The sequence below is a fragment of the Emydura macquarii genome, unplaced genomic scaffold (assembly GCF_026122565.2).
Source record: "Emydura macquarii macquarii isolate MOO-44397 ecotype Brisbane River unplaced genomic scaffold, CSIRO-AGI_Emac_v2 contig_75, whole genome shotgun sequence".
Lineage (NCBI taxonomy): Eukaryota > Metazoa > Chordata > Testudines > Chelidae > Emydura > Emydura macquarii.
Window position 1 is genome coordinate 4,061,504 of NW_027130212.1, and position 22,903 is coordinate 4,084,406.

Sequence of the window (22,903 nt, forward strand, 5' to 3'; positions counted from 1 at the left end):
TCTCCAAGGTATGGTCTTTTATCATGAAGAGTTGTTCTCAAATATTGGAATGGTTCATCTTCATGACAATTTGATCACTGATCATTTCATCATGGGCTCATGAGGCATCTGTATTTAGGAACAGAAATTGAAGCATTCAGAAACAACATTTAGTATAGGATTAAAGTGATCATATCAGGGCTCAGAGGGCATCATATAGAGTCACATCTTGCAGTAAGTTGATAACAGGAGGGAGATGCTTGATGAATTGTTGCTTTTCAGGACCAAGGCAATGAAGCGATAAGGCTTTCTGCTTTTCTGGACTGTAAGTAGAAGATTCTATAGCAAGCATATAGTTGCTGAAGTAAGACTTCCATTCTTCCCATGGGAGCAGAGGATCTCTTGGGGTATTCATGACCAATAGCAGAAGCAGAACTTGCATCATGCTAATAAGTGTGGAAGCGAATGGAGACATCTGGTGGATTGAGGAAGGAAGGTGAAGAAGAATCCCCTAGTAAGAAATGCTGATCATAGATATGGCTGACTGGCCCTATCCTATAAAACTATCTTTGTGGTACACCTGGGGTCCTTAGAATTGTAGAGGAACATGCTGGCTGGAAAAATAGGCACTGCCTCTTTTAATTTCTCTTCTCAGCATGCTGTAGTTGCAGCTAGCAGCAGGCTTTAAAAGCAGCAACAGCAGGTCACAGCAGCAATCATGAGGTAGAGAAATCTAACTTATCCTGTTTTCTCTGTGGTTCTTACGCTCATCACCAGTTTGTTTTGTACCTGAACCCCTTTGAGGAAGACTCGGGAAGCTTGATAACAGCAATTTCCCTCACTCTTTCACAGTTAGCATTCTTCCTTTCTTTCTCCTCTCTCTCCTTCCCATTTCCTGTTGCATCCTGAGAAATGTAGTTCCTGGACTCAGGCTACAGGAACTATGTAGGAACAAACTTACAAGCATCAAACTGGGGTAGCTATCTGCACCTAGCTGGATACAATGGTCTCTATAGTCCACCACTTACTTTGTCAGAAGTAGAGCTGGATGAAAAATGATTTTTCTGGATTGCTAAGAATTCTGAATATCTATCTATCTATCTATCTATATATATATAATTTTAAAAAGCTTAGTTTCAGGTTGGACAGAACACTTTTGATTTGCCACTTAAAAAAAAAAAAAAAGCCAAAACAAATTCAGGTTCGGTCTCTGAAAAACATTTTGTTTCCCTCTGACTTAATATATATTTTTTTATTTCAAGACATATCAAAATATCTTGGAAAGGAAGTCTAGATTCACAAAACAGGAGGCGGTCGTAGAGCCTTAGCCTAGTGGTTAGAACACTCAACTGGGAGACCCAAGTTCAATCCTTTTTCCACCACAGGTAGAGGGGAGAATGGAACCTCAGTGTTCCATATTCCCCAAGAGTACTCTAACCACTGGGCTGAAGCTTATAGAGGAAGCAACAGCAGCACCAGAATCTCCTTCTCCTTCTGGTTTTGTGAATCTACTCCATTCTTTCCAAGGCATTTTGACATCATATAAGATCTTATGTAATGTCATAGGGGCTGTGTGAAATGCTGTGCCCCATTTTGTAAACTGGACTAAAATTGATGCATTTCATATTGGAAAACCAAAATCCCTAAGAATACTTACTCACAGGGAATTAGACCCTGCAAGGACTTGTCAGCAGTGGTGAGAGCTCGGCAGGTAAAAGCCCTTCAAAGATAACTCAGAAGTTCCAAACTGGTTACGCCCAAGTCTAATATTCTAATATGGGGCTATCAGCTATAGTAGCATCTAGAAGTCTTAACACGATGTCTTAAATATTTTTCCCATAGGAAACAGATGCTCTTAGTTATTTAAGATTTTGATTGTCTTAATATTTCAAAGAAACCAAGATGCTATCTAGGTTTAGGCTCCGTTAAGAGGTTTGGAGATTGTCTAATTACCACCACCATCCTAAAAGCAAGATTCTTTCTTAGTCTGCTAAGAGGCAGAGGCATGTGGAGAATGATGGCATCCTCTTTTCCACACCCCATTGCCTCAGTATACATGTGCAGAACATTTCCATTAGCACTTCATCGTCACAAGGGGGTATGCTCAATTAATTTGGGAGCATAGTCTCTTCTATGTATATAATGCTCCTGTCAGCAGCAAGTAAGAGGAAGGGATCACACTGATTCTCTTTGGAGAATCAATAAGGAGGGCTTTAGGTTGTATTGTGCTACACCATCTCTCAGCCATCCACCCCTCTGTGACAGAGACAATAATTATTATTACTTACTACTGCAATGCTAATGCCCAGTGGCTGCCATCATGATTGTTGACCCCTTTGTGTTTGCTGCTTGTGGACGGGCCCCTGCGAGGGGGGGCAGCGTCCTGGGTTCTCCCTCTGGGTCTTTCTCCGAGGGGGACCACCCCTCCCAGCTATTTCCTGCCGGGAAGCAGTCTCCAACCCTTTTCCCGGGCAAGCAATCTTTCGCCCGGCCCTTGGGCAGGGCTGGCCAATAGGCAGTCTAGCGCCAGGCCCTCGGGCAGGGCTGGCAAACAGGCAGGCCCACTCTCTGGAGCGGTATGGAGGGTGAGGCTCTCTCAGGGCTTCTAGGGCAGTGGGGGAGAGGGACACAGGCCCACCCGTCTCCACTGTGTCCCAGCCCAGGGCCCTCGCAGTGGCAAAAGGCGTTTGCCACTGGGTTGGCAGGGCTCCTGCCGCAACATGCTGCCAGGGTTGCCCCAGATTCAGCCACGGTCTATGGCTGCCCCTGGGCTTCTTCCTCCCCAGACTCCCAGGTACCTGCCTCCTTCGTGTGGCTGGGGTGTGGTAGTCCTACAAGGCCCTCCTCATCAACGGGTGGCAGCTCTGGCAACTCCACGGGTTCCTCCACGGAGGGCAGGTCCTCCGGCCCCCAGGCCACGGGTAGGGCCAGTAAGTTTACCAGTTCCCAGGCAGCAGGCGGCTCGGGTGGGCCTTCCGCCGGCTCCCAGGCTGGGGGTAAGACCGGCCGCTCTCTGTCAGCGTGGGTCTCTGGCCTGATATTAGCTGGGAACCTCGGGGAAGAGGCGGCCATCTCCGCCTGACTGAGCTCGCAGGCTGGGGTTTTAAAGGCCTAGCTCCGCCCCCCTGCTTCTGGTCAGGTTGTGTCCCTGAGGCTTCTGACAGCCTGAACCCGCCCACCTGCTTCTGGTTAGGGGTTTTCCTTCGGGGCTCTACCAGCCAGGGTGGGTCCGTCTCCCCCTCTGGGTCCTTCTCAGAGAGGGACCACCCCTCCCAGCTACACTGCTTTATAAACATACATGGGAGAGACAATATGTGCTCAAAAAAACAATCTAATTGCAAACAGGAGTCAGTAATGGGGGAGACAGAAACCTGGAGGGCAAGGATTACTATAAAAAGGTCATGTAGTTATGTAGTTTAACTACTGAACAGCTTGATGGTTCCAAGTCACTTGGAAAACATCAGGATGGCTTAGGAACCCTCTGCTCAGCTGTTCTGTTCTATTTTAAAGGACCATTACCCTGGCCTCCTATGGGCTGCTCTTATCCCCCACTTCAAACTTGCCTTTCTATAGTCTTTACAACCATGACCGCATTAGGCCATTTATGTAAGACCTCTAGACTTTAAGGTCAGAAAGGACCATTGTGATAATCCAGTCTGACATTTTGCACAGCACAGACCACAGAACCTCACCCACCCACTCCTGTAATAGATCCGTAACCAATGATTGAGTTATTGAAGTCCTAAGGTTATGGTTTAAAGATTTCAAGGTACAGAAAATCCACCAGTAAGTGACTCGTGATCCATTCTGCAGAGGAAGGTGAAAAACCGCCAGGGTTTCTGCCAACCTGCCCTGGGGGACAATTCCGTCCCAACTCCAAATATGGCGATCAGTTAAACCTTATCATGTGAGCAAGACTCACCAGCCAGATACCCAGGAAAGAATTCTCTGTAGTAACTCAGAACCCACCCCATCTAACATCTCATTACAGGCCATTGGACATATTGGACCTATGCTGCTCCTGCTCTGGAGGGATTTTCACCTTGGTTGTAGAAGCCCTCAATATTTGATGGAACAAGGACCGGAATTAGCTCTAAGGTGTATTCAGATAAATTAAACTGTGCTTTTTTCTCTATGATTTAGATTTTAAAAGGCTAAATGTCTAGAGATTTGTTTAATCTCACAAAGCCAAGGTGTTGTGCCTATTATGAAGTGCTAATTCTTAGTCCATATCATCAAACGTAATTTTTAAATGTATAAAGTGAAGAATGCACAAGCAGACCACACACCTTAGAACTGTCACATATGACAAAATGCCTATTACAGTGGCTAGAGAATGTCATTCCTTTCTTTAAAACACTCCCCCACTTCCCCTGCCAAAATCTGCAATTCACTGTGTTAAATTTGAGTTACAACAGTATTTACCACACTTCCTTATGTAGTCTCCATCAGCTCTAAGTCTAAGATAAAAATTATCCTACTATGCATAGATGCCAAAGATTGTGTTAACTTTCTTTGATTTTGTGAACATGTTAAATGCACTAATTTTATTTTTTTTTAGGGTTTGAAGCTTAATTTCCATCTGCAGTCTTACGGTGAATCTTCAAGTCATTTCTTTTAGAACCACTGCATTATCTATAGAATATTTCTATATAAAAAGAGTGCCCTACAAATACCAGATATCTGTCTTGTCAACTAAGTGTGTTTCCTCTAAACATTACATGTTTCTTCAGTGAAAAAGAAAACACTTTCACTCTATTTGATCTTCTTTAGACTATTCTCTGTGGCCCAATTGATTTCTCAACATCTTTTCTTTCTTAGAAGAATATGTCAGCTCTCAAGTGTCCACTAGTTCTTTTTATCTAATGTGGCTTCTTTAAAACCCACAAGCATGTCTAGGTTATCAAATCTGCTTTAAAATGCTGCCATTCATCTGTTCAATTTAATGCGCGCTCAATAGGGAGTTGCTATATTGGCTAAAGGCTATGCTACACTGCAGCTTAGAAAATGAGAAAAGAAAGGCAGGTAGGCCCAAGCAAACTATACCATTAACTTTCCCTCAGCCTACAACACATCAATAGAGCATCAGACCTAATCATGTTTTATACAGCTGGTCTACCACAGCAAATAATAATCAGATATCTTTTCAGAAAGGAATACTGTTTAGTCCTTTGAGTATTTGCTATTCTCTTCACTCTTAAGCATGATCTGTAGTGATTGCCCATTAATCTTATGCACTTTCGCTTCACTTTTAACACTCACCATGCTGTGAAGGATAGAGGGGTGGGGACGAGGGAGGGTGAACTTTTTACCTGCAAATTGCAAGGTAAGGTTCTTAACTTATTTCAAGAGCATCAAGTATAAATAGACTAATGTTGCCTCTTCTGTCAGTGAATATTTTTGAGCCATATATGTATTGATTAACTAGTGATGCAAACTGACCCTTATTCAGTGCTCTATTCACTTTGTACTTCTCAATAGTTAAGTGTCAAGACAGTAAAGTTTGCTTTTAGTTTATAAGCAGTTTGCATTTGTCCAAGTGTAGGAGAGTAAAGAGTTAAAAGCTGGACAAATGGTCAGGCCCAAGTTAAAGGGAACGGGGTCAAGGCACGGGCAAACCTTGTTTCTGTTTATTAGTGTGAATTTTAGTTAGAGTCTGTTATCTCTCTTCTTTTCCTCCCTTCCTGGCCATCTGCACTGGGGATGAGACTGACATAACAACTATCGCCACTCCTGCACAAGGCCTTTGGTGGGAAGAAAGCATTATCTTCCTTCCCCACCTGGCATGCTTTTGCTTCAAAGAATGTTAGTGTAAAGTTAATAGGTTTTAAGGTGATGTGCCTGCCCTCTGTATGGTAATCCTGTAAACAACAAACGGGGGTGAGTATAATTGTATTTGTCATGTTGTTAATATTCATTTGATAGGTGTCAATGTAACCAAATAAGGGTCTATGGGGAGTTGCTGAAAAATGTATATATTTACATACTGTTATGGATAAAAGGAGTGTAAAGTAACCCCCTTGTTGCTCACTTGCGGCATCGAGGTGGAACGAGTAGGCAATAAAGGGTTCCATCTCCCCAATCTGCCTCAGGGACGACCTGTTTGGTTATTTCTAATACTAAGTTTTTAAGAGGGTGGTTTACATATCATAGGAGCATAAGATCCAAAGGTAATTGCCTCTAAATGTTGAGGAAAATCAGTATTAGCCAGGATTCCTACAGAACAGTTAAGCAATTGCAGGAAGAACATGTAGCAGGAATATCCCATGCACCAGATTCACAATAGAATTAATATGTTTGATGTCTTGTGAAGGACATTTTGTAAGTTGAGTAATGAGTGCAGTCTTTGACTATAGATGAGCTGGAATTGAGATATTTATTTTCATGGATTTGCTGAATTATATGCATACCTACACAGGCTATGTAAATATGGAAGGTAGAGGCTCAAAATCAGTGTATTGGTTATTGTAAATTTTTCATACCCCCCATAAAATTTGTTATTCATTTTTACAATAAAATAGTGACCTTTTCATGATTTTTTTTCTATTCAATTAGAACTAATACATTGCATTCATTATTCTTTGCCACTTTTATTTTTGTTTAGTGTAACTTGTTGACTGCTTTAATGTTTGAAAAATGATCTTTTGCTTCCCAATTTTGCACCTAGAAGTCATGTTAGTGATAACTGACATGGCATAAAATTAAACCCTTTTTGGACAGATATTTGGTCAGATGGGTTATGAATTAAAACCTAGTTTACCTTTTGTCTTTGAAAAGTCAGTAATGATCTAGAGAAAAATGAACTAGCTATTCCTCAAAGTCTCAGATTACTTGTACCTAAAACATAAAATAATGCCTAATGACTTTGTCTTCATGATAACGTGTTAACTTCACACTGCATTTTCTAAAACTTGAGGCAGAAAGATGATCCAGTGATTGGGGCAGTCCTCTTAGCCTCTCTGTGCGTCACTTCCCTGGCTATAAAATAGGAAAAATAGCGCTTTCCTGCAAATAGATAGGTGTCTATTTTAGGTTCTGATATAGCCCCCATTACTATAGTACCTGAGCACCTCACAACCTATTGTATTTGGAGGATAAATACAATAGGTTGTGAGGTGCTCAGATACTATAGTAATGGGGGCTATATCAGAACCTAAAATAGATAGCTAGAATAAAAATCAATACACTTTCTATCTTTGAACCAGTGGGCTTTTTTCTTCTTTATCCACAATTGGGGGGTGGGAGGGAGGGAAACAAGCAACTTAACCGCATTTCAGTCCTCAATTTTTATCCTGTAAAGCAAACAAAACAAACAAAATCCCATTGCAATAAGAACATTCTGATTACAAAACATAAAAAATTTCTCTCATAACTATTGATTATTCTAACTCCCATCTTCTGGTATTCTCTTTCTTAGCAATATGTTCAAGAAAGTTTCTCTCATTTTTCCAATCTCCTTTAGCACAGAGATATCACCCATCATTATCAGTATGGATTTTGTCCTATTTGTGGTTCCTGTTTTGCTTGTATTCATGGGACTCCTTTCTGTATAGTTAGTGACTTCTTCCTTTCTGCTGATAAAAGCACATTCTAATTCTCTTCAAGTGTAGCCTTTAACACTGTAGACCTTTCCATCCTCCTGGATTAGCTCCATGGCTATGCTGACATCTGGTTTCCTTTTGTTATGATTCTCATAGGGCTCAATTCTCAACAATGAACTTTTTTGTGTTCTTGGTCTCAGACAACTAACTTTATTGGCACGATCACTTTCATGCTGATGGAACTCATTGGTATGTATCCTTTGAGACCTTTAATGACTCCTCTCCTGCCATTCTATCTGCCTATCCTCATCAAATAGCTTATGGCTTCATCTTATCCAAATGTCCTGCAATTCAACGGCTCAAAGAGAAGTGCTACTCTTGGGCAAGAAGGCAAATCTTTTTTTTTTTTATTCAGGCCTTCCATTTGCCTCCAGTGTCTGTAAACACTGGCATCATTTCTTATCCTCAACTACCCTCTCACCTTCTGCTATGGAAGAGGACGGGGAGAGATCAGAGAATGGATTGGAGGCTAGAAAATTAATTGAGGAAGCTGAGAGGGAAATAATTAATTGGGGGACAGTAACTTGATGGGAAGCCTTGGAGAGACTAGGCAAACCTGACCATGAACATTGGTCTTTCACATCAGCACAGTTACATACGCAGGGCCTGGATAAACATTCATGGCTTATGTCCGTGCCAAGTGCAAGTTTGGTATCTACAGTGATTTTCCATACAACTGTCTAGTGCTAAGAGGCCCTGCTCCCAGAAACCTCAGACTTACCAAACTTGTCAATGCTATATAATAATTCAACAACATCCTAACATAGGGCATTGGACTGAGAGTCAAGGGACCTGAATTCTAATCCTGGCTCTGCCACTGATCCATTGTGTGAAGTCACTTCATCTCTCTTTCCTTTTTTGTTTTTCCATCATTCATCTGTCTTCCCTATTTAAATGGTGAGCTCTTCAGGACACAGGTTCTCTCAATTGTTTTTGTCCAGTGCCTAATCCAATGGGGGCCTGAGTCTCAGCTGGAGTCTCTGGGTGCTACCATGATGTAAATAATATAAATTTTCCTGAGTAGTTCTATGGAAGCCTTCCTCTGGGTCTACTTCTGTTAGCCAGCACTGTGCCTGGTAGTGTTTGCAACACTGATCTTTAATCATTCACTGTCTCAAAGCTGCACTCTTTGTGCTACCAAAATTCCTGCTGATTTCAATGGAGATTTTGGATGCCCAAGAAATGCAAGATAAGCACAAACAGAAACAATTTACTTCTTCACTTTTTCAAATTTGATTACCCCCCCCCTTCTAATAACTGAAAAGAATTTAGCTATTTTTAAATAAATGCTGAATCCTAATCATGGTGTTCTATTAACTATTCCGTTGCATCTGACAAAGTGGGTTTCTGACCACGAAAGCATATGCCCCAACAAATTTTAGTCTTTAAGGTGCCACAGAACTCTAATTCTATTAATCGATTCACTTTTTAATGCATTCACTTTTCTTAAAACATTTAAATGGAAGTAATACCTTATTCTTTAAGTTGAGTCCCTTTTGGTTTTACACTAAACTATTGTAGCCTATAGAACTAGCCTGCTTGCTTGCGTTATTATTATTAGAGATATTTTTTATATATATTTTGATATGATTGTCTGATTAAATAATAAAATTAGATATTTTATTCAGCTGTAATGCAAAGTACCTTCCAGGCCACATCCTGGATGACAGCTACCGTTAGTGTGTGTATATATATATATATTCAACCTTTGGCTTAGATAAGTATCAATGTATAAGAGGATAAGACATATATGGTCATAACCTTTACCCTAGACAAGTCAAGGGACATTAAAAGGGGAAGGGGCTGTCCCTGGTTACGACCAAGAAACTTTACAAAAACACCACAGAACCCACAATAAGCTAGAAATATCAAAGGTGAGATAAAAGACCACCTGGAAAAGGATGTGGATACATCAATAATACGTACGAACGTAGTAGCCAATAGATTATATGAACCCCAAAAGTTTGGAGGTGGAAAGGCCAAGTATGGGCCGGGAAGGAGGATCCATATTCTTGGGGGTATAAGAAAGATCAAATCCAGCTCATCGGGGCAGTCGACTGTCAGCTACCCCTGCTTGAAGTTTTATTTAGTGTTAAGATTCATTCTTTATTTTATATTCTTAAAGTTGTCATGTTGTAATGTTAGTCTTAGCTTATAGCTCTTAGCTTTGTAGCAGTGCTTATTCTACTCAACTTCAAGTCCAGGAAGGGTGTGAGTATACTAGTTGAAAGCATATCATAGATAGATAGATAGATATATATATATATATATATCAAATAAGTCTTTACATTTAAGATTGTATTAATCCATTATCCATTTGATTATTCATTTTATTGTCTCTATATCAGTCATTTGTTTATTATTTGATATCTTAATACATTTATAAAATTATACAAATATTGGTTATCACTGGAATTTTCCTGTGTTGTACCCGGGTCCTTATAAAACTCACCTGAAGCCTGATTAAGGATACGAACCTCATAATCCTTTAATTAGAGCAATTGGCAAACCTATTACCCTATTCAATAAATTAATAACCATAAAATCAGGCTACACTATTAATGCTTAAAGAGGAAAAAGTTTTATTCATTTCAGATCACTTTTTATATATTAAATATTTATTAAAAAATATTGTAATCTTTTTCTCTACAGTAATTTTCATATACAGTATGCTGCAAACCTTTTCTGGAAAGCAATTATATTATTAGAAGCCTTTTAAGAGGAAAATGAAGCAAGTAACTGTTGGCTTATTTTTAATGGCTTTCTCAAAGAAGTACTTTGCTAAGTTTAACAAAAACATTATCTCCCTATCTCCTTCATCGTGATAGCCTCTAGTAAAAAACTGCTTTGTGTTAACCGAAAAGACCTCAACAAAGGAGCTTCTTTGTATTTCTCATACAAAAGTGTGCCATACATCTGGGGATGGTTAACTTAGAGGAAATATCTCATAAAACACTATATACATTTGCCACGATTATTTTGCTTTTCAAAATAACTTTGTGACTCAGTCACATTGAGAATTTTCATTATACAATAAGATACTTCAAGTAGTTCAACATGTGCACTATTATCTTCTAATAGAATTGGAGTCAATACTGCATATGCAGACTGTATCTTATCTGACAGGGTAGCAAAGAGTAAAAGATATTGATTCAAAGGAATGCTTGGGGGAGTGACATTTGCAGTACAATGGATTAGGTTTAATGAGAGGGCTTACTACTTGTCAATAGAAGGCTTAACCATATCCCCATGTTGCTTAAGCATTATTGTTAAAATAAATTAAAGTAGATTAAATGATTTATTGACCACCTACAAATGTCTTAAGGAAGATAAACTTTTCTATCCCTGATGTAAAATTATTGTCAATATCCTTAATAAATGTTTCTGATTTCTTTCAAAAAACAGTAGTAGTTTTTGGTTAGTGGCACAACACTTCTTTTAAAAGAAGAAGAATTATGAAGCAGATTTACTATAGTTATATTGGCAAAGATGTGCAATATTTTGGAAGAAAAAATATACATTCAAAATTAGACATCTGCAAAAATGTAAATGTTTTAACATGGTCACAACCTCTACAGTAATAAATTAAGTAAGCACATTCTGAGTAACTGAGCCATAAGAAAAAATGGTAGTTACTCCATAATTGTTAGGGGGATCCTTGCATCTTCCCAAGTTTCTGGAACCAGCCACTGTCAAAGTACTGGACTACTTGCAGTATGACAATTTCCAAGTTCCTGTTAAATGTACACTAAATACATATTGGTCTTGGAGTATATAATTAAAGCACCTGATTACATTAAATTTGTGTGAGGTTAAAAGGCTTATTGAAGTTCTTTGATTTCATTAAGAGTCCATAATGGGAAGTTGATTTGTGCAGAACCAGAGATTCTGGGACAAGTTCTGGTCTCAAGTTAGACCAGCATTAAATTCCGAGTAATCTTATTGACTTTCTGGTGTAAATGAGAACAGAATTTGGAAGCAGAGGGTGATATACGCTACTTGATTTGATATCAAAAGACCCATGAAGAAAGGTCAACTGGCTATTTCTTAAGGTGAGTGTTGCAATAAATGCATAGGAACTTTGTAAAGGTAAAACAAATAAAAGGATGCTCAACATGCAACAGAAGAATACTGTGTTTTATTTCAGTAACTCTCTCCATTTAAAAAAAAATGTTTTCTTAATCATTAAGAGAGTCTCTAACATTATCAGAATAACTTTTCTTAATTTTGGACCTATAATACTTTTTTCACTTGTAAACATTTTCCTAAGACAACAGAACAATAGATTATGAATAATTAGCCTTTACTAAAAACACGTAGGTAATACTGGCTACAGTCTTGTTTAATATTAGCAGCGAGAGGTATTGCCTTCTGTTATGTTGAAATTATGCAGATCATAATCCTCTAGCATAACACAACTGATACATGCTGCTGTTCTCTACCACCTTAATTATGTCTTTTTCACATAAAAGGAGCTATGTTAACACTTTGCTGATTAATCTTGTTAATTAATACTGTGTGGGTTGTTTCAAATCATGGTTTAATATAGCAAATATATAATTTATGAAAATTGATATTAAATCATGTAAAAATAATCCATCTTGGTGTCAGATGAATATTTAAAAGCTGGGTTTTTTGTTTTTGTTTAGATGTCATGTGCAATTTACTACAATAATATCTCAGTGTAGAACTCTGATTTTTTTAAGTTTAAAAATAGTATCCTGTTACTTTAAATACAGCTTTTGCTACCAATAAGTTTGTCTCTACACTGTGTCCATTATTGTGCCTGGCCTGCCCTTGGGCTCTGCCAAAACAAGTTCTGTGAGGTTTTTGGTTCTTGCCAACCCAGCTTCTCCTCTCTGTCAAACCAGTCATTCAGTAGTCAATTCCTTTTGCTTTTCTATTGATTGGAACTTACCTAACTCCAATTTCAGAAACTTGCTTCCCAATGAACAGTTAGTATTTTGCTAAATGGAAAAGTTTAATTTAATTCAGATTAGATAAAACAAAAGGTGTATTCATTATAAGATACCACAGAGAAAACAACTGATAAAGAAATGACCTTAAATCTTCACCAATCAACTTACTATCCGGAGCTCAGGTGAAGCAATTTTATTACCTTGCTTACAAAAAATAAGATTTCTGAGTGCCATAAATAAAACTTAACTCTGAATTTCCCCTTTAGGACTCATGTATCTCAAATAGTCTGTTTTGTCCTGTTAAAATAGAACTTTTTTTTTTTTTTTTTTGCTCCTTCAAGCAGAACAATGTTGTGACACAAGGATATTTCTTATGCCAACAGGCAGAGGACATGGGGTACACAGAATCATAGGTCTAGAAGGAGCCTTGAGAGGTCTTCTAGTCCCCTGCACTCAGGGAAGGACTAAGTATTATCTAGACCATCCCTGAAAGGTGTTTGTCTAATCTGCTTTTAAAAACCTCCAATGACGGAGTTTCTGCAACCTCCCTAGGCAATTTATTCTAGTGCTTAAATACTCTGACAGTTAGGAAGTTTTTCCTAATGTCCAGCCTAAACAGTCCTTGCTACACTTTAAGCTCATTGCTTCTTGTACATCCTCAGAGGTTAACAAGAACAATTTTTCTCCCTCCTCTTTGTAACAACCTTTTTATGTGCTTGAAAACTGTTATCCTGTCCCCTCTGTCTTCACTTCTCCAGACTGAAAAAATTAGGTTTGTTTATCTTTCCTCATAGTTTGTTTTCTAGACTTTTTAAATAATTTTTGTTGCTCTCCTCTGGACTTCCTCCAATTTATTCACATCTTTCCTGAAATATGGCACCCAGAACTGGATGCATTACTCCAGTCAAGGCTTTGTCAGCAAGGAGTAGGGTGGAAAAATTACTTCTTGTGTCTTGTGTACAACACTCCTGCTAATACATCCTAAAATGATGTTTTCTTTTTTTGAAACAGTGTTACACTGTTGACTCATATTTAGCCTGTGATCCTCTAAGGCCCCTGGATCCCTTTCTGCAATACTCCTTCCTAGACAGTCATTTCCCATTTTGTATGTGTGCAATTGATTGTTCCTTCTAAGTAGTGTACTTTGCATTTGTCCTCACTGAATTTCATCCTGTTTATTTCAGACTATTTCTCTGATTCATCCAGATCATTTTGAATTTTAATCCTATCCTCCAAAGCATTTTCAACCCCTGCCAGATTGATATAATCCACAAATTTTATAAGTGTATTCTCTATTAGGGATTAAAAATTAGTTTAATTAAAAATCCATTTAAACTTTTTAAAAATAGAATGGTTAAACACTGGGCGGGGGGGGGGGAGAACTGCGCTGGGCTCCACTCTTCACTGCCAGCAAGAGCTGCCTGGCTGCTCTCACTGGTTGGGAGCAAGCCCAGCTGTGGCTACCACCCTTTTCTCTGCCCCGCCCCCCGCTGGGCTCCGCCCATCGCTCACAGGGAACCAAGGCCAGCAGCAGCTCACCCCTCCCCTCCCCCCGACATGGGGCTCAGGCTCTTCGCTGGGCTCCATGCCTCCCCACCAGCAAAAACTGCCCAGCTGCTGTCGCTGGCAGAGAGCCAGCCCAACTACTGCTCCCCTTCCCTACCCCAGTTTTAAATGGTAATCAGTTGTTTAAACAGCTGATTATTATTTAAATGTTTAAATGGTTAACCTTTTACATCCCTAATCTCTTGTCATCATCTAAATCACTGATGAAGATACTGAACAGAACTGGACCCAGGATCAATCTCTGTAAGAACCCACTTGATACGCTCCTTCCAACGTGACTATGAAACCCTAATAACCACTCTCAGGGAACGATTTTTCAACCAGTTACACACCCACCTTATAGTAGGGCCACCTAGTTTGTTTATGAGAAGGTCACATGAGACAGTATCAAAAGCCTCATTTAAACCAAGATATACCTCATCTACCGATTCTCTGACATCCACAAAGCTTGTTACCCTGTCAAAGAAAGCTATTAGGTTGGTTTCAAATTATTTGTTCTTGCTGACTGTTACTGATGACCTTATTATCTTCTAGGTGTTTGCAAATTGATTGCTTAATTATTTGCTCCATTATCTTTCCGGATACCTAAGTTAAGATGACTGGTCAATAATTCCCCTTTTTGTAAATTGGCACTATATTTGCCCTTTCCTAGTCTTCTAAAATCTCTCTCATCTTCCATGATTTTTCAAAGATAACTGCTAATCACTCAGATATCTCCTCAGACAGCTCCTTGACTATTCTAGAATGTATTTCATCAGGCTCTCATGAACTGAAGGTATCTAACTTCTCTAAGTAATTTTTAACTTGTTCGTTCCCTGTTTTAGCCTCAAATTTCACTTCATTTTCACTGGCATTCACTATATTAGACGTACAATTGCTGCTAAACGTTTTGGAGAAAACTGAAACAAAGAAACAAAATAATTTAGCACTTCTGCCATTTCAATATTTTCTCTTGTTTCCCCCCTGATCCTCCATTGAGTAATGGGTCTACCCTGTACTTGATCTTCCTCTTCCTTCTAATACATTTGTAAAATATTTTCTTGTTATCCTTTGTCTCTAGTTAGTTTCATCTTGTTTTGTGCCATGGCTTTTCTAAATTTATCCCTACATGCTTCTGCTGTTTGTTTATATTCATCTTTTGTAATTTGACCTAGTTTACACTTTTTGTAGGACTCTCTTTTTTTGTGATTCATTGAACATCTCCTAGTTGAGTGAGGGAGGTCCTTGTCATATTTCCTATCTTTTCTATACAGTGGGATAGTTTGCTCTTGTGCCCTTAATAATGTCTTCTTAAACTGCCAACTCTCTTGAACTATTTTTCCCTTAGACTTGTTTTCCATGGGATCTTACCTACTAACTCCCTGAGTTTGCTGAAGTCAGTCTTCTTGAAATCCATTATCTTTTATTGTGCTGTTTTCCCACCTAGCATTCCTTAGAACAGTGAACTCATCATTTCATGTTCATTTTCACCCAAGCTGCCTTCCACTTTCAAATTCTCAACCAGTTCCTTCCTAGCTGTCAAAATCAAATCTAGAACAGCCTCTCCCTTAGTAGTTTTCTCCACCTTCTGAAATAAAAAATTGTCTCCAGTACATTCCAAGAACTTGGATAATCTGTGCCTTGCTGTGTTGTTTTCCCATTAGATGTCTGAGTACTTGAAGTCCCCAATCACCACAAAGTCCTGGGCTTTGGATGATTTTGTTTTAAAAAAAGCTTCATCCATCTCTTCTTCCTTGTGAGGGGGCCTGTAATAGACCTCTACCATGATATCACCCTTGTTTTTTACCCCTTTTATCCTTACCCAGAGACTTTAAACAAGTCTGTCTCCTAGTTCCATCTAAACCTCAGTACAAGTGTATACATGTTTGATATATAAGGCAAGACCTCCACCTTTTTTCCCTGCCTGTCCTTTCTGAGCAAGCTGTTAGAGATCGCCTGGGCCTGGCATCTGTCTACTAGACCACCAAAGAATGTTATGTAAGGTCTCTAATTACAGGCTGTGTTAGACTGGTTATCATAATCACACTGAGATAAATGTACAGAAAATGTGAAGAGATGTGTATTTCTGGATGTGTGGGGTGTGTGTATATATTAAAATTTATTCTTTAGATCTGTGAGTTAAGGCAAGTCACTGAAAGGTGATCCACCTACCATTGTCAGCCAGGGGGGAAGGACATTTATCTCTGATTGACCATGTGCAAATACTTATGTGGTTTATAATGGATGCCATTTATAAACTGAGAAAAATGCTAATTAATAGATTGCAGGGGCTGGATGAAACAAACCAATAGCATGGGTTATCCTGTTTAGGAGAGATGATAAATTTATAAAACTATATTGGGGTACAGAAACAGATGACTTACCCCCTGCCCCCAGTTATTCCTTCAATCTGTGAGAACAATCTATCGCTGGGCTTGATTTTATGAGGAAAAAAAACCTCAGCCAACCTGGTTGAAACATGGGAGAAGGATTTAGGGTAATGTCACTTGTAGGAGATTAGTCTCTTGCTAGTTAAGGTTAGGCTTAAGAAAGTGTTTATGTTTTGGTTTTATATGTAATCCATTTTCCAGTATGATCAATCTCATCTTTTGAATTTCTGTTGTTTGACAAAAACTTATTCTTGTGTTCACTATATTTAAAAATAGTAAGTGCTGTGTGTTAAATAGATCAGTGATCCTGAGTTGAATTTTCTAAGATGGTATGAACTATTCCTTTGGAAATAGCTAATCTGAGAGTTCTGTGAGTGTTCAGTGGAACAGGGGCTGAGCACTCCAGAGGAATACTTGGAGAACTTGGGGGTCGGTGTGTGCCTATTGCTAACTTGTACAGAAAGAGAGTGAGGTCTGGAAGGCAGTGCTTGTGTTGTCAGAGGCTGTGGACTTGGAGTTGATCCACAACAGGCACTTCCTCATGCTAAGGGTAGGTGGTGGCGAGGTGCCTCACAACCTGGGCACTCCTGGAAAGCATCACAAATCTTAAGGGTTCTCTGTCTCTTAGGCATTCATTTATGTATATGTCTACACTGCAATAAAAGATGCATGGCATGGCCACAGCTATTCTGGTGCAGCTAACTCAGGGTTGTGGGGCTATAAAATAGCAGTGTAGGCATTTGGGCTTATATTGGAGCCTGGGATCTAAGACCCACATCCCTTTTGGGATTTCTGATCCAGTCTCCAACCTGAGCCCAAACATCTGACATCCCAAGAGGGAGGTGAGTATTAGTGCCAGGGCTCTAGCCCAAACCCAAATGTCTACACTGCTGTTTTTAGCCCTGTCAGCCCAAGTCAGCTGAGCTGGGATCTAAGACTCAGTGCCACCGGCTTTTTATATCAATGTAGACATAGCTCTAAGATGTTCCGCCCTACCCATCCACCCACACTTTTTTGTAGATGTCTGCTAGAAAAAAATCCATTTCCTAAATACAGGAGCATGAGATGTGAGGCTTTTTTCAGGGAAGACATTAAATTAAGCTGTTCACCAATATCTGTTCATATTTTTCCTTTTGAAAAATGATTTGCCTGTGCCCCATTGTAATGCAGACAACCCATGCAGCATTGACTGAGGTAGATTTAAACATCTTGAGTCAACATCTGTGTCACTTTTCTGCACCCTAGGAAGTCTGAGACTGTGTTTTCCCCCACATAAATGATTAGGGACTGTTTTGTGACCAATCCTGAGGAGACAGAACTCTTCAGCCTAATTTGTTTTTTAATAGGCTAAGGACCATTATACATCTGTTTGAAAAGATATTCTAAACCTTATGCAGAAATGAAATGCATTCCTTCTGTATGCATGTTAAAACAGATTAAGAACCTGCAATGCAAAATCAACTGAGTCATGAAACCAGCTTGAAACCCAGTTAACATTTTCAATGTATATAGTACTTATCCCTATTGTAACAGTGTTGCATAACCAGATGAAAGCTCAGTGTCTTGTGGAATTGGGCCCATTATCCTCAGTCTCTCTGCTGAGATTCCCTAGAGAGGTTCCAATTGTGTTTGAAAGTTTTTGAACTAGAAGTATCTTTTCAGGTGTGAGGCCATCAAAATAATTTCACACAAGCCACAAAACTGTCATCAGGGAGGTGACTGTTGATCACTATTCAGCTGGGTGAATTGAAACTATTGATCTCACTGTGAAAGGTTTCGGTGTCCTATTGCCATCAACTTCTCCTTATCAACACACAGATTACATGGCTATCCATGACATGTTAATTTCATTCACAGTCATGTTTTCAGATGTTTTGTGTTTCCAAAATAGAGACTTCTTTGTAAAAGCTAGCCATGAATGGCACACAAAACAGCTAGGACTGGATTGTTGTCTTGGCACATCCAGGCAAATTGGAAAGGGCTAGAGAGGAGCAGCACTGCAGTCAGTGACCCAAAAAGAAATTCAGTCTCACTCGGCCTGAGCTCTTCCTGAACAACACACACACGAGCGCAGCAGCTGTACAGCCCCAGCAAGATTTGGGCTTGATGCTCTCTGTGCTCTGCCAGCCCTGCTGGCTGGTGTGGAGAAAGATAAGAACAGGACCATGCCCCAGTCTAACACTTTGAATTAGTTAGGCCTACAGAGGTGGGAAAGGCTAGGAGGAAGCAGTGACTTTTATCCACAGAGTAGCTGGCCTTTGTGCAGAAGCCTAGTAGAGTGGGAACAGCTTTTTGTGACCTCTCCCACATACATGTCTGTACTGGGGCTGGCCACAACTTGATCTATATAATAATTCTGAGGGAAGAAGTGTTTCTGTGCATGATTTAGAATCCACATTAATAGTCTAACCTCACTGTCTGCCTTCAGAACTTGCTTTTTCTGTTATGTCCTTAATACAAGCCATTCCCGTTTACAAAAATCAAGACAATTGGTTTAAATTGGATTCTTGCATTGAATAAGACAACCATTGCAGTCTTATTTTCTTTGAAGTAAACATCAAGTAACAGTTGACTGCAGGTATCTTATTTGGAAATGTAATGAAAAAAACAAATGACCGGATTCCAAAGTCAGACAGAGCATTATGATGAATACTTGGGTTTTTTTTCCTTTGTTTCCATGAACCAATTTAAACATTGCACAGCAAGTATAATAAAGCTGTCAGAAGCGTAGTTTGGGGGCTTTTAAAAGATGACTTATTTATGACTTTTGTAAGTTTTATCATCCATTTCTCCAAGTTTTACAGGGAAAACTCTTTTCAGTTCTATGCAGAACATCTTTCATACAAACAATGAGCCACTGTTTAGGTCATCTTGCTAGTCTCGATATTGATTGCTTAATTTGGACAGAAAACTTTATCTGTCAAACTCAAAGTTCAGCCTGACTTAGAGAAAAATAATATTTCAGCTGGTATTTCCATAATTCATGCACACACTTGTACAAACAGCTAAGGAAATATTAGTGTTGTGGGCCTGTACCAAAGCAGAAAAGTGAGACACTATGGGGGTGGGTGTCTGATTATCCTTCCTTTAAAATTTTGAAATACTAGGATCAGCTTCACACATTATTGAAGACTTAAAAACCTTTCTAAAGAAAAAAAAAATGCTTAAAATAGTGTCTGCCTGATTATTTATCTCCAGTTCCGTAATAGGACAAATTATCATTATGAAAAGTTAGATTCTGAAGAAGTACCAATAAATGTGCACCTAACCTAACAAAACCATAGGGTCCAAATACTACATTTTTATAGGAAGTTGCTGGTTTCATTAAAATTAAATCTATCAGGATTTCTATACAAGAGCTGTCGCTTCAATTAACTTTTATTTTCTAACCTCCATCCCTCAAAGGTCTTGTGTGCACTGTGTAATCTGCAGTATTGGAAGAACCAGTGTCCATTTCATGATACTTTTGAAACAGTTTGGCTTTGCATTATGGATGGGGACTGTACTCTGTTCAAACAGTTCCCTAACCATGCTATTTCTCCTGCAGTTAAAGATCATATCACCATTAGAGATGGGTGAGAAATTTTCCTGTCCTGAATCAAAACAAAAAGTTCAAATCTGAAACCTCTGTGGAATTAAAATAATAATAAAAAAGTCAGTTTGAGATAACTTCATTTTGATTTCAACCTTTCTTTCTTTTTAATTTCTTTTTAGTTTAAATTTACTAAAATTTAAAAGTGAAGTCTTTGACTTGGAAAAACGAAACTTTCCGATTCAAAAATGTCAAAATGAAACATTGTGATAATCTTTCAAACCTCCCTCCTCCTTCCCCAAAATAAGGAGCAGTCTTTACACATTACAAGTAACTCTTACTCACATCAGTGGGAGTTTTGCATGTAAAAAGATTAATTGCCTGATTCTATAATGATCAAAAGGTTCTGGCAAAATCAAAATTCCATAAGAAAACAATTGAATTGTTACATTTTCACTAAACACAGGTTTAACTAAGCGCAGAATTTGACCCTCAAGTCAAATACTTCCCAAAATTGTCAGATACTTAAACCACTTATTAAATTTTCATTTAAAGTGCTAAAGGACTTTCTCCTGCCATTAATTATCACTCAGGTGGAAGGTATGTTCAGTGATTACAGTATTTCCTAATAAAATAAAGTAGCATGTTGACTTTATATAAAAATACCCAAAACCTAAGACAAATTCCATGAATGGTGCTTTACTGGACACATTTAATCACAAAAGTGTTGTTTGTTTAGGTACCAGAGTTCATCAGCTTCAGACTTCTGTAAATGATAATCTCAATGAAACAACACATTTATTTTGTAAAAGGTACCCTATCCATGCATATTTAATTATGTAAAAAGCAAAGACAATTGACTTGCAGTAATCAAATCTGCTCAATTAGCTCATTTAAAATAAAATGTGAAAGATCACTGCAAACACATTTCCTCGCTATTAATACCAATGAGTTAAAATTGGAGGGAGTTGTGAAAATCCAAGCATAATTTTCTCTGTGATGAAACTGCTAACAAACAGCTATGGCAAGATTCATAGTAAGAAAGGATAAAAGTATCCAAACAAAGATGAAATACATCTTGACTCAGGAGGACTCAATACTCCATTCCTTACAGACACAAAATTCTCACTGATTTTGACTTTACTTGAATTTAGTAGGCATTTTGGGTCTGAATACAATGAAGTATTAGGCTCTGTCTGACAATTGCTCACAATGTTTGAGGACCGTGAGGGGCACAATAATAGTATAAATAAAAACAAACCTACATATTCAACTAAGACTGAATGAGAATTGCATTTCACACGTTGCAGTTCACGACCAGGCATGTGAATAACTTCCAGATGGGATATGCATTTGCATACAGTTCATAAATATTGGATGATATACTATTCTACATAGATTCTTTTAACATGCTCATCACCATAATGTCTGAGCACTTTCCAATAGTGCAGAATCTATCATGTATTTGTTCTCTCATCCTCTCCTGAGGAAAGAGTGTACAGCACACACACATACACACTTATCTTGTTTCGGTAGAATGTTTTTTGTTTTGGGGGCTTTTTTGATTTAGGTCTTTTAAATACATGTCACTATGTATTTGTTATATGAGGCAAAGTCAAAAAAATGTGACTTTCACTGGAAACAGAAATTGGTGTGGTTTGTGATGATCCTTCGTTCCAGAGGGAGTTCATTCCGCAGTCTTGGGCCAGTCCCCAAGAAAATTCAGTTTCCGACACAGATGAGCTTTACCTCTACTGTGAGTCCCATTGTGCCGAAGGAGTGATGTCATTGACGATGGTCTTCATCCCAGAGCTTTAGGTGTCTTGTGGATATCTTGGCCCCAGGCATAGATTCCATTGAAGATCAGGACCAAGACTTTGAACTTGATTCATAATTCTGTGGAATCTAATGTAACGTACAGAGGACATGTTTTCATGTATTTGTAATAGCCTGAATTGAGGAGGAGTTACAATGCAGTGTTTAGGAAACTCCAACTAGTACAGAAGTCTTCTTGCCTAATGTTGTTTTTTTGCTGTAACCCAATGGAAAGGTGATGAAGGTGTAATAACTGAGGCCAGGTCATTGTCCAGAGTATCTTGGCCAACCAGAGAAAACATTATTCTGACTGGGTATGCCTTGCAAAAGCTTAGTGTTGGTGAGGAATCCAAGAATACCCATAAACCATGGATTGAATGGACCGATTGGGGTGTGTACCTTCCACCAGAGAGAGAGAGAGAGAGAACTGCTTGGTGGATGCCAACTGATCCTTGGTGTAGTGCCAGTGAATTCAAAGGTGAATCTGGCACGTGATGTTTTGATTTGACAAATAAACAAGATGTATTCACCAATCCCTACTATCGATGACTGCCTTACTGAAGAAAATTATCATATGTAGTAGCCTGCTGGCCTATTTCTGTTAAAGTATGTTATTCACTTCTTTGCTTTTATTTCAGATAAACTAGCATGCAAGAATCCAAGTCAGAAGAACTGGCATAAAATTGTCAAGTAGAAACATAAGGTGTAAAATGATGAATCAACCATATCTCAGCTAATGTTTTATGAATGACTTATATAATGAACAATCTGGCCCATTCTGATTGGTAATGGAAAACATGACATTGTAGAATTCCAGATTCTACAGACCACAGTGACTATTATAAAACATTACTGATGTTTTTTGGGTAGAGTTGGTCAAAAAAATAGAATTCCCATCCTGTGGGAAATTCTAATGCTTTGTTTTAATTCCAAATCACAATGAAAAGTTAAACATCAAGATTTTTCACAGAACAGAAATTCCACATATCCATAGATAGATAGATAGATAGATAGCTTTGGAAACATTGCATTTTTTTCAGTAATGTTGAAATCTTATGATAGCAGGTTTAAATATAATCTATATATTTTAAATGTAATATTAAAATTAATATAAAAGCCAAA